We start from the raw sequence: 14,183 nt of genomic DNA on the forward strand, positions 1-14,183 counted from the left end.
GGCACTCAAGGGGTTAAACATGGTGTACTCCCCGCAAAGTTTTGATGACATCAGCAGAGCCAGTGTAGCAGCTGCTCAGCTAAAGGCATAGAGATCTCCACCTGCCTGTTGGGGATCTCTAAGATTGGAGGGTAAGTTTCAGACAAGGAAGAGGAGGCCATCATCTGTGTTAATCTGGCAGGCCAATGGGTAATCAGACTATGACCCTGACATGCAGGATGAAATCCCAATACATGGCAGGACCATTGCTTATTTTGCTTTCAAAAATAATTTCCTGATGGGGAATTTTGCTTTAGAAATGCAAAAACTTTGCTATGTGGGCTATAACAACATGGGGGCTTATTACGATGTTGGGCGGATGACACCTTTGCAGATTCTAACCACCCAACCTTAGGGCGGCAGTTCTGACCGCAGTATTAGTATGCGACCCTGCCCATAGGGCGGTCGCAAACATCCATTCTAAAATGGAAGCTTGTGCAGTGGGCGGAATAGGGCGGCAGCACAAGTTTCCATTGTAGAATGGATGTTTGCAAACATCCCTGTACTGTGTGGCAGGCAATGCAGTGCCTGCCACATGGTGCAGGGAAGTTTAGGGGGGCACCGTAGGTGCCCTCAGGCCCCATAGCGAAGGTCCGGAGGTAATGTGTCCTGCTAGGGGATGCTAAAGACACTTTCTGCCAGCCTTTCCATGGCAGAAAGGCCGACATAGAAAGGCTGTTGGAAAGTGCTATCATAATCCAGACGGTGGCTCGCTTGGCCGTCATTAGGGGATTGTGGTGTGTTCCGATGGAAGCCCCGCAGACGGTCCTTACGCCCAATGCCTCCACCTGAAGCATCGTAATGCAGCAGGCAGACGGCAGGGGCAGATGCCAGTGGGACCGACACCTACGTGCCATCGGTGTCGGTCCCACCGACATCGTAATTAGGCCCATGGTGTCCACTCTACAAAATTGTTTCGACATAAGAACAGCCGTCACTTGGGTGGTTGATGTTAAGAAAGAGAGATCCCAGTTTTGCAGCTGGGGGGTTCGAAATATAGGTGGTGGTTCTCCATCAGGTCAGTGAAGAGCCTGGCACCTGTTGAACTTGTGGGTTGATGGGCCTGTCCCCACTGTCCAAATGATCCATAAAGTTCTCACATCTCTTCAGTGCTTCTCATGATACTTTTACCTGGGTATGAGCGTTTTCTTGTCTGGTGGTTTTGGCCACATGACGAAAGGAGAACAAGGCAGAGCAGTGATCAGGGGTACAGACCATCATGTACGTTTTGGTACCTGAACTTTAATCTTAGCCTCTATGAGACTGAAAATCAAAGTGTGTGGCCATTATAGTGTGTGATATGTAAATCTCACAGAATGCAGACTTGAAAGTTCCACCTATTGTATTTGCTCATTCTGATTCCTTTATGTATATGTTTCAGTGCTCCATCTGGAGACTGTGAGTCCCCTGAAATCAAATGTGATCACACTAATGCGTGGGAAGTAAAATGTGTGCACATCATTTGCTACTCCTTTTATATGTCATTTTACTTTTAGTTCGTTCACAAATAATGTTTAAATGTATCAACCATGCTAATCATCTTGTGAAAAAGTAGCTCGCACTTCATGTATTTTTAATAAATTCCATCTCATCAGGTAAAATTCCATGTTTGCTCAAATATAAATTTCACATTTCATTCATTTAATCCAGCAGCTACCATATTAGCTAATCAAAACTCTATGCATTTCAGAGTTTCAAAGAATAGTTGACAGCTAACAGAACAAAAAGTAAATGAGACAGGATCATTAAATAAAGTACATTTATGATTGGCATTAACTATTCATATTCTTTACACCGTTCATACTGCTAAGGCAGTGGTTGCAAACTCTTTTTCAGACAGATAATGTACCACTTTTTTAAAAATTAGGCACTGTAGTTGGGGGGTTTTCTGGTACGCTTTAGGGGTGACTCAATAATATATAAAAATTGATTTTCATATTTGGCATATGCTACTGCGTTGCCTTTAAACTGAAATAAATCTGCAGCACATTGGTGTTCCTGGCAGCCATAATTTTAGTGATGTATGTAGAATATGTAAAAAAACACTACACACCACATAAGACATTTAACTTCCATGCCACTAATGCAGTTTCCATACCACCTGCTATGGTCTTACAGGGAAGTTAAATAGAATAATTGGGGGAAACTAATCTCACTAAAACTATATTAGGACCAGAGCACATACACTATGGCACAGAAAAGAAGTGGAACAGAGCACTTATTCCTAAAACGAGTAAAATATAGTGTCCAAAAAAAGGTGAAAACTCAGGGGTGACCGTGCAGAAAAGGCAGATTTCCTTCCATTTTCTAGTTTCTTTGAAAGATGTTCTGGTACTTGAAGAGTTCTAATGTTCTGCTTTTAGAGATATGCCATTTGTTCAGAAGGGTGAGAAGAGAATTATTTGATTGTTACTTTTTCAATTGTATTGGAGACATTCACTTTTGAAAATTTGAATAGTTTTCTTGTAAAATTCGCTTTTTTGGTCATCTCTAGTTTATGGTGGATTTTATTGCTTGTTTTTAGACTCTGCACACTGGGGCACTGTTGTCCAGTGCCCAGAGTATTGATTGTGACCCCTAAGGCATGTGAAAAATGGCTAATCTCTGTTTGACATATCTAATTTTCTATAAGGCCATAGTATAGGATGCAGAAATACAACCATGGCATGGGAAGTTAAATATCACCCGTGGACTTCATCACCTGTTGTGCCAACCACTAGTGGAACAAAGGAAAATATGACTTTAGGCTACCTTTGTAGCCGGACTGCAGCAATTTCAATCTACAACCTGACCTGTTAAAATAACTTTTTTCACAAGATAACAGCGTTCTTTTTAAATAATATAAAGTCACTCATTTATATGTGTTGAAGTCCTCAAGGGAGGTGCATAGAATTTAATTGTGAGACATGAAGAAACTTGATATTACCATGTTAATATTGTGACAAGAACCCAAAAGCTACTTTCACTGTGGATGGCTCTGGCTGTCGTGTGAGAAAGCTAGGGTAAAGATTATAATTTTATTTTTAATATTTCAAGTTTGGAACCAGTTAGAAACACGATTTAACTGCTATTTTTTATATTTATTAAAAATTAAATCTAATGATGAAATTCCATTTTAATAAATATGTTGGAAAAGTAACTTTCAGAAGATTACCCTTTTCCTACCTGAAGGTCCTGGAGGCTAATTTACAAAAGCCTGCTAGCAGCTACCCTGTAAGTGCTTGACCTTACTGAGATGTGAAATCTGCTCCCAGAGCAGAAACAATGAGCTTTTGTTCTCCTTGAAAGAAGACTAATTAGGGTGGGCCAAGGGACTTCATTAACTTGCAAAAATACTGCCAATTCACAAGCAAATGGAAGGTGAGACCTGGGTAATGCAAACCTTTGTTCCCCAAAGTAACGGGCTCCAAACTAAATGGGAGGGAAACTACCTACAGAACCATTTTTGAGTGACCACAACGGAAGGGTTTATACAATTCTCGGGGCACCCCTTGGGCAAACAGACAAGGATTACCCTTTATGGAATTTAGGAGTAAGGTGCACAGTGTGTTTTTTTGTAGTAGGGCAAGCAAGAACTCCTGAAAATGTGGGTGAGGTTGCTCATGGGAACTTTTATCACATTGATTAAGAGGCAGCCAGGAGTCGCACACACCCACTAGCTAATTCCAAAGAGACGTGTGGCACAAGAAACACCCTCCTTAGAATGCTTTCTGGGCCCTGGGAGAACAGAAGAAGGAATACACCTGCTCTTTAGAACCTGTGAGGAGACCCCAAGGGCTGGACCTGCTCCCATTTGTACCCAGGACAAAGAAGAAGTGGCTCCATGGGTCAGTTGACTGACCTACTTGGCTTCAGTGATACAAGACGATGCAAGAGGTCTTATTGTTCAACTGCCCACCTGACCAGTTGTGACTGGACTGGGAATGGACCCTGCTGGTGGCCTCTGCTGAAATGAGCCCTGGCCCCTAAATGCTGTCTCTGAGGTCCTGGGCCCCTTGGCTCTGTCGGACTGGACTTCTCCAACAATCTTTGAAAATCTGGGGCACATGGAAAAACGTTGACTTCCAGCGGCTAGAGGACCAGGACCAACCACCCAAGCCGATCCAGCCAAAATGTGAATTTGCCGGATGAAGACACAGGTGTCTGCTGCTTGGAGCTTCACATCAGGTGCAAATCCATTTTAGTAAGACCGTGGCAAGAAGGTGTATAGCCTTATGGAAGTCATTATGAATACAGCCTGCAGCCTTGTCCACATAGGATTCTGAGCTCTGAAAAATAAACTAACTTCAAATGTAGAAATCTTGCAAGGGCGAAGGTGTGAAATTTATCTTGATAAAAAGCTAACCTCTTTGGCATGAAATTTGAAATTGTTCTGCTCAGAACTTTTCCTGCCAACAACCTGGTTCAACAGGAACACATTGAACTGCTATTCGACTCTGTGAGGACTTCCTCAAATACTGCGTGCAACCTTGCCCTACTAGAAGATTTTGACTTCTTTTTCAGAGACAAAAAGCCCAATTTAATATGTGGCAGGTGGAGTAATCGACAATTTAGAACTGACCACCAAGCCAGGGGTAATTTCTAAAGCTTTGACAGGAAGTGCCATCACTGAAGTTCCTCTCAATGCTTTTTAGAGTTTGACGCATGATTTTTTCAACATGACATAAACTTTTTTTTCAAATAGAAAAACCCTATGTGAAATTTTCTTTTTGAGAAATAAAAAAATGTGCCCCCCACTCCATCGGAGTTACCTCCAGTGGTAAGGTAGACATTAGACAATTTTCACTGCCCCTTAGTCTCAAGGCTTTCTTGCCGGTGACTGACAGTGAAAACTGACCTCTGTGTCCGCCCATCTAAATTAAGTGGGTGGACACAGAGGTCAGCCTCCAACGGCCCAATGGAGTAAGACCCCTTGAAGGGGTGTAACCATAGTGGAGATGGTGTACTTTCTGCCATGGTTACACCTAAGGCCCATTCCCATTAAATCAAGTGGAGGGGATCATCATCTTGGCGGTAAGGATATTCTGTTGGCATTGCTGTGGAGTATCCTTACCACCAAGATGTAAATTAGGCCCTGAGTCATAAGGTAAAATCTCTTACCAGAATGAATCTGTTTGGCATATCCAACACGCTCTCCATCATGGAAATCGTGCATAGGTCATGGTCACCTGTGAACAGTGACAATTGATTAGCGCTTTCAGTTTTTCTGTGCTTTTTCTCCTACATCTTTTCATATCTTCTGATTGGATTTTTGAAATTTTGGTGTTATTGTGTTAATTAAAATGCCCTATATTTTTTATAAAGTGGAGTGGGGTATTTATTGTTTTGGGATTTTTACCTTTTAACTCTTTTGCTGCTTCTAAGGGCCAACCCTGCCGCCCGCCCACCTGCCAGATTACAACCACTTTTGTGGTCTGGTGGGTGGGCAGCGTGGCAGTCCCGATGCAGTGCATCTTTCAAGGGCGGTGGTGCCTTTCAAACAGGAACCTCAATGGGACAGCCACACGGGGTTCCTGCACGGCATGGACTCAAAAGACCATGCCGTGCTGGAACCTGGGTTCATACACACAGGGGTGCTCATTTTATGCCCCCCTGCATGCATCACCAGGCTGAGGGGGCACCATGGTTCTGGCAGACCGCCAGAGTCGTAATTCGGCCCAAAGTGTTTTCAACATTTTCTGTAAGTTAAGCCTGTCTGTTCTCTACCATAATTACCAGCGGTTGAGTTCAGGTTTAAATTATTGAAACTCTTACCTGAACCTAACACGTTAGTTACTTTATTACTTTTGGTGGACTACCATTCCCCCGATTAATAATTCACTTTCTTACAAGATTTTGAATACGTTTTATGCCTAATCAATTTCTCATCTAAATTACTTTTTGGTTTGAATATGTGTTTCTTTGTATTTTTTCTGTGTTAATCCACAGCTTCTCCATGTTTATATGAATAATTGGACTCATTGTGATCATCTCTCTTTGTTCAGATATTTAGAAAAATATTTTTTAAACTGTCTTGTTTGTTTTCCTCTGTAGTAGGGGAATGAGCTACTTCATCAATGACACCCAACAATGTTTGGTTGAGCTTCCAAGCACTCCACTCAGGCAAACCCACCTTCACAGACTGTCAGACCAGATTCTCCATTTGTCCCAGGAGTTAGCTGTCAGATTCTGCTCTTGTAAGAATTCATTACACCAACATTAAGTGCAGTTCTTCTAGGGTTTCTTATATAAAGGTAGATGAAAGTGTATTCTTCTCCAATCCAAGCATATGCAGCAACCTGGGATATGGGTTCCCTATTTCCTTGTTTTGTTTAACGCCATACTGGGCGGTATGGAGATTCCCTGTACCTGGCTGGGAGCAGAGATAGTCCCGATTTTTAAGAATGGTTCTCCTCTGCTTCCAGTCAACTACAGGCCTATCAGCCTTATTGACGTCCCACAAAAAATCTTTGCCAGACTTGTTCTGAACCACCTCCTGGAGTGGATGGAGGACCATGATGTCCTGAGTCCCTTCCAGGCGGGGTTCAGAAAGAATACTTCAACCATGGACCAGATCTTTCGGCTGCTCCTTTTATACTGCAAAACTGTCAAGATGGAGGGAGGCAGCTTATATATGGTCTTTGTGGACCTTCGGTCCGCTTTTGACCTTGTACCACGGAGGAAACTGTGGGTCGTGCTCCGGGATTTGGGTGTCCCACCGCAAATTTTGAACATCCTAACGAGGCTCCATGATGAGAACTTTGCCCAGGTTAGGTGTGGGAGGAATGGTGCACTGTCCCCTAGGTTCCCGGTCAGAAGAGGGGTGAGACAGGGCTGTGTATTGGCCCCAACCCTCTTCTGCCTATATGTTAATGACCTAATCCCGTCTCTGAACGAGGTGCCAAATAATTATGCTCCGCTATTGGCGGGCAGGAGGGTACCTGCAATCATGTTTGCTGACGATACCCTCTTGCTCTCCAAGTCCCCCATGGGGATTCAACGGATACTGGACGGCTTTCGGGATTTCTGTAGTCTGCGCGGACAAGAGATTAATGTCGACAAAGCTAAATACATGATATTTAATCCCGCGGCATCTACACGTTCGACTCCGACCTTAGGCAAAGGGAACCTGGAAAGGGTAACTACCTTCACCTATCTTGGGGTTCTAGTACAAGAAAATATGTCATGGGGACCCCAAATTGCTAAATCCCACCTAAAACTTGCACAGTTGACAGGTGGTATACTCAAGGTGTCAAATACTTCATCATTGAAGTCAGTGAGCCCCGCCCTTGAGATATACAAAGTACAAGTAAGAGCAACAGTCCTCTATGGCGGGGAGTTGTGGAGTCACACGAAGGTAACAGCAATTGCCAAAATTGAAACCAAATGTATGCGACAACTGCTGTCCCTTCCGCAAAGTACACCTACCCTACCCCTAAGGTTGGACATGGGATTAAATCCAATCGAAGATGAATTTGGGATCAAACCCTTAAGGTCTTGGCACAGACTCTGGTCAACGCCTGAACTATTCAATTATAGGGAGGAATTAAGACAGTTACTTGCCTATAACAAGGCAAGAAAGATCCATTGGTTAGTATTCATCAAGCAGGAACTGACGAAAATTGGCCTAGAAGCCATGTGGGAAGACCCAGAAAAAGCGTGTAGTGAGATCTCGCGAAAAAACCTTACTAGGATTTATAAGGAGGCCAGATTTAGTTCCACTTTCTGTGCCGTAACACTGGGTTCACTAACCACTTCTTTCCTTGATTTTAAAAATTGCTATGGCTTTCAAAACTTTATGGATATTGTATATCCAATCTTTGTCAGGAAACTCTACATCCAGTGGAGACTTGGCACTCTTCCGCTTAAAGTCTTCACTAGTAAGTGGTCAGCATCCTCGGACATGTCATGCCCGGGCTGTACCTGTGGCGTGGAGGATGAACTCCATGTCTTTTTTTTCTGTCCTGCATATATGAATTCCAGGAGATTTTGGCTGGTACCACTGTGTAGAAACTTGGGGTTAAAGCAATACCAACATGCTTATAGAATTCTAAAGTCAGACACAGCGGGCTCTACAGTATTTCCAATTTGCAAATATCTTTCAGCCATGTGGCTTAAGCGGTGCAAATTAGTTGATATCCAATGCTAACTTGTAGCAAATTGAATTTCATGGAACTAATGAATTTCGATTCAGATGGTTCTAAGTAATATTATGCAATGAAATGTAATTTTTCCTTTTTGGTGTTAATTATGAATTTTGAAAAGTGTTGTTTTATTGTCTATGTACCCTTTTATGACATTGTCGAAATAAAGGCTATTTGACTGACTGCTAAGAAGAAGGGGTCCAACTTGCATTATAAAGAAGGCATGCTAAGTTGTCACTAAATGAAAGCCTAAACCTATACTTAGAAGTATATATTTCAAGACCTGAATACTGGTTAAGGAAATCTCACAATCTAATGACAATAGTCTCTACCGTGACACACAACTTTCCTTGACAGAATTGACTTCCCCTCTTCTTTAAAAAAAATTCTCACCTAAAGTAACTTAACCTATTTAACATAGCCTAACTTAACCTAACCTAGTGAACATAGGGAGAGAAGCCATTCAATAATTGCCTCCTCTTTGCCGTGCATATGCAGAGTGCACATATCCTCTTTATAATCTTTCTCCTATAGAAGGTAAGCTAGGACACAGCTCCCAAAGTAACAGACCTTGCATTGATTAACTCATTTTCTACCAGTCCTTTGAGGTTGTCCTCAAACAATGTTAGCTCTAACTTATATAATCCAACTATGATTTCAGATCATGGCATTCCTGCAGAATATGATGTGTTTGCATGTTATCTTAATGGTTCTCACCAATATTTTGCTACTCAACATTTGATTATTAATTGAGAAGCAGCATATCTGTGGTCCACAATTGATATTGCCAAGCTAGTTCTATTGAGAAAAAGCATCACTTTTGATGGATGCAGGAAATTGGAAGAACAAAATACATACGGCCTCCTAACACAGTTACGCATATAACCAAATAAATTCATGTACATATACAGTCAACTTTTGGCGCACAAATACAGACAGCTTTCAGCGCATTGATTAGTATTATTTATTTTCATCCAATGGAAACCAGTTGTCCAGATAATTCACTTTATTGGTCAATAGCAGGTTGACGTATTGTTCCTTCCTTAAATCAGAATTCAACGCTCAGGATGGGCCTATGTCATGGTGCATATACATGATCTGTGTTTTCCTATGACAACAAAAATCAGCATTAGGGATGCAGACATCAATACAGTTGGGCATGCAGGGCAGGGGTGCACATCCATTGACATGCAGAAAATGTTATTGTACCAACAGTAAAGATAGTTACTTGAAGGATGGCTTCATTAATACTGGAGTTAATAACAAAGTGAGAGAACATCATTTAAATGGTCAAAATGTTTGAAAGGGGATCCTTAATTAACATTGGAGGTAGTTAAAAAGGAAGAGGAAATCTTGGCAATGGCCACTGTTTTATTGAAAATGAGAATAAACATATCAGAATGACAATTTATTTTTATTTCCCAAGTTGGGGAACTTTCCACCCGTACAATATCTGTTAATTTACTGAGGGATACATTTTTCTTTCTTTATGTATAGAGAACATTTTAGTGTTGGTTGCACTTGTCCTAGAAGTGACTTCTATAACCAATGTGTTCCTTGTGTTCTTAGAAACTGATTATGTCAGTATGTCTGTGCTTCCACTAACATGTTTGAATGCTATTTTGGCTGTTATTAACTGTGTTATCACATTTTCTGTTTTCACTTTTGAGAGTGTATAGTCTGTTGCGTGCTTCGTTAGACTGATGAGAAAGTGCTTCACTATTCTGTTCTGGGTTTGAGCTCTAAATGGCTTGTGTTCAGGGTAGGGCTTGTGCCAGCGCTCTAGGTTATTGACAGTGGTGGATAGATAGAAGCTGGTTAGCTAATTGGTGCAACCGTAACTGAGTTTGTAATGTTTGTCTAGGAGATTTCAAAGTCATCTTTCAAAACTAGGTCAAGTACAATTCTTTATTGAAACCCAGGGCATTCATTTTCTCACCTTTTTCTGTTGCTTGTCTTTTACTAGGTTCGCCTTCTCAAATTATAACAAGTTTGATTAATAGGATTATTAAAGGCCTGCCTTGAAGAATAATGCAAAATTCATTACATTATTTCATCATTTGTTTAAGTATAGTAATGTGGTACCTTGGAGATTACAACAATATTGAATTGGGCACTATGGTTTACAATGCACAAGATGAAAATTGTTCAAATAATGTTATTCCATGGCCCAGGCCGGACAGAATAAGTACCTAGAGGACTGTCCTTTGAGCAACTAATTGAAGAATCCATATCAATTTCCGAAGCCAATTCAAGGTAGCAAAGCAGGCCACAGACACCTTTGATACCTGAGGCTTCATAGAAAGCTTGGAGTCCTCTAAAAAGCAAAGATTCTTATCTTTGATGGCAGGGACAGGAATATCACCCAAAGTGTCCAGCCAGTGCTGACATCACAGGGACGGTTTCTTTCCAAGCACCAGCACCTCCGTTTTTTCTCCATTCAAATTTAGCGAGTTGTTGTTTATCCAAGATGTTACAAGAGCCAAACAGGAATTCAATGACCCAGAGTTGTGGTCCTGATCGAATGATAAAGAAATGTTGATTTGAGAATCATCCGCATAGGAAATTAACATGAGACCACAGCATTCCAAAAGGTCAGCCAAGGGACGAACATGGATGCTGAAAAGTGCCGGGCTTAGGGCCCATCCCTGCAGGACCCCTGAAGTGACTGCATGGCACTTGAAAGAGGCGCTGATGGAGGAAACCTGGAAGGTTTGGCCCTTTATGAAAGAGGATAGCCAGGCAAGGGCCCCAGCCTCAGAATGAGTGTCTCATGGGACACAGTATCGACGGCAGCAGTGAGATCAAGTAAAAACAGCACTGATGTCTCGCCCTCACCTAGGAGCTGCCTAAGATGTTCAGTGACCCCGAGGAAGGTGGACTCAGTGTGACACCTATCTAGGAACCTTGACTGAGCGTCATGTAAAAAAGTTTGTGACTCAACAAAAGCAGATTTTTTTTTTCAAACACTGCTTTTCACTGATTTAGGGACAGAATGGGGAGCAGCAAAATAGGTCTATAATTGGAATGGATAGAATGATCCAAGTTAGGTTTCTTCATAAGAGGAAGGACTGTGGCATGCTTCCATGGATGAGGAATAACTCCCTCTTGCAACAAGCATTTGAGGAGCCTTACCATAGAAAGCATGATGTCAGGGTCCAGTAGGCCGAGCTTGGCAGGAGGAAGGCAATCTTTAGGAGAGCCCGGCCTTATGGCTTGAGCCAGGATAAATCGCATGAGGAGGGACAGGGGCTTGGGAGGTCCAGCATGCAGGCCCCAAGCATTTACAATAATAGAAAAGGGTATGCTGTTCCTATGTAGGATTGGGGGGAAGGGAACGGGGGGTAGGCATGGATGATATTATTGTTAGAACCAGGTGTTAATAAAGAGAGTATGTGGTTGAAAAGGAATAGCTCCAAAAAGGAGAAAGGGCCCTCACCCCCCCCAAAGGGTGTCATGCTTCATCATAATAATACTAATCCGACTGCAGACTGCCGAATTTTCGCTGCGCTGCAAAACTTAACAGAATAAACTTCTTCAATTGAGAAGTTGCTGGGGACTGGAAATTTAATTACACCGTCCAAAAAGCACCAGAGTTCACTTACCTGTATCTTTTGATGATTATTCACCTTAAACAAAGCTACAGAATGACAATCGATTTGACATGTACGTATCAATTGTATTCTATAATTCTTGAATCTTTGGAAACACCATTCAGGGGTCAACTGTTAAATTTGTGATAGTCCTGAAGATGGTCTCATGGACAAATGCATAGAGACTGAAACGTCGACATTCACACTCTCTTCTGGAAAAATAATGTACAATGAGAAGAAGTGTTTACAATAGTGACATTGAAGGATTATACAATTGTATTTATTTTCCTATTGATACATTGTTTGTATAACTGTGTAGTACCCTTGATAAATTTCAAAAGATAAAACCTTTTTCTATATATACCCGTGTTTTGAATATTTATTGTGTTGTGATTGGTTCATTGGTTCTTATGTCCTCACAAGGAACAAAAATATTTCTTAGTTAAAATTCATTTGAATAATATCTCTCTGGCGAGTTTATCAATAATTCTTGCAGTTAAACAAATATATATCAAAAGCAATAGAACAGAGTATTTCAAATAAATCCCTTGAAGGCGCCTTTTACCCGTTCATTTGATTTAGCCAAGCCCTCAATGGTAGATTGGGTTTCCCATTATATTCAAATGCTTCATCATAGGGCAGCTCCTTGTTGGGCCGGAGCTGCAATGCTCAACGGTCCCCTTGAGGGGGCTCTTTGCTGGAGGTCTTCTCTTGTTGCCGAAGTGAAGCTGGGAAATCTTTTTGCGGGGGCCTATGTGTAGTGAGTAGAAGTGGGATAGTGTGAGTGTGGTTTAAAAATAGCTACATGATTCTCCAAAAGTAGGTTATTCACTGAGTTTCTGTGAACATGAGTAAAAACACCGACTATAAAGTCATAGAGTGGAGCGGGGGGATTAAACCCGCTTCAGTTCAGAAGGATGTGTAAGGTGTGGAGGGGGTCAACATGTATCATGCCCTATACAGTCCAAACAGATCCAGGCATTTCATCAGGACCTAGTTATCCTCATCTAGTCTTAAGGAGGGGATAAGTGTGTATGAAATAAGGTCACGTTCCCTGTGGCCTGGACTCGAACTGTAGTCCTATTAAGTGGTGAACACAAGAGGTTAGAATTATACCTTCTGGAAAAGGGCACCTGAAGGGGATAAAGCACAAGTGGAGTATGGTTAAGTAGTCACATTCACAAAAATCTGGAAAAAAAAGTGACCAGGAGGGGTAGGTGAACAAGAGAGAGGGCACCTGCGTAGGACACAGTATAAAAACATTTTTGGTGTAGATTTAAAAATGGACAGCAAGTCCAAGTGCATATAGTTCCATATTTCAAATAATCATGCATATTATGGATTATCTGGTGGCGGTGCCACATGTTGGCACGTCCGATGTTAGTGGGCTATCCTGCAGAGGAGAGTGGTGGTGTTCCCCCACAGGAGTGTACCACTGCATGTGTCCCTTACAAATCACCCCATCGAATGACTCAACTAAAAGAGGGGGTTGATTAGCCGCAGCCGTAATATGCCAGGATGCTCGCTGAAGTAGCGAGGGAGACAAAGCCTGCAACGTAAATGAAAGAATTAATAAAGCGTTAGAGAGGCCAAGGTGCATCTGACAAAGTGGCCAGCCAGGGTGTATAATGAGACAACCCTCATTAATTGATGTCTGGCAGCATACCCTTATAAGGAATAGCATACTTTATAATGTGAGCATGCTCTACAATAATGAGAAAAAAGCAAAATGCTGCATATGGAGGCAGCTAGTAACGGGTACTAACCCACAGGAGCCAGGAGCCACTAGTCGCAGGCTGGGGATAAAGGGTAGGCACATGAAGCTAAAATGATGCATAGTTCGGTCTACCCAATAACAAAGGTAGCCCAGGGGAGTCACCCACAGTGATTAGCTGGCTCCCCATGGTGCTGGTACAATAGAAGTGACTTTGCTGCCGGAGCACAGCTGGCGGTTAAACATATGGTCCAAATGGTAAGTGGTGGGTTATAACCACAGGTATTAGAATACTGCAGGTGGCTACATAAATGCTCCAAGGTGGAAGCAGGGGGAACCCGGAGCAAGTTGTTTTTGCGCCACATGTCTTTAAAGTTTGAGCGCAAGTGAGGAACGAGGGCCGGAAGAGAAAACAAACAGAGTACTTACTCGATTTGAGTGGTCTTCTATCAGGAGACCTATCGTGTCTGGCCATCACAGGATGTGACGGTGTGGGTGCAGAAGAGGTCTTAAGTATGGGAAGGATGTAATGGCTGGATCGCTCATTTACGTGTAGGGAGATGGACACTAGGCGGCCATTTTGGAATATATAAACTGTGATAGAAGGTCGACACCATATTTGAACGGAGTCCCGCTAAATAAAATCCGCTAACTGGAGCTTAGCTAGGTCTCTAAGAACGGGAATAGAAAAATTGCAAAAACAAGGTATCAGTC

This window comes from Triturus cristatus, chromosome 2_1, assembly GCF_964204655.1.
Source record: "Triturus cristatus chromosome 2_1, aTriCri1.1, whole genome shotgun sequence".
Taxonomy (NCBI): Eukaryota; Metazoa; Chordata; class Amphibia; order Caudata; family Salamandridae; genus Triturus; species Triturus cristatus.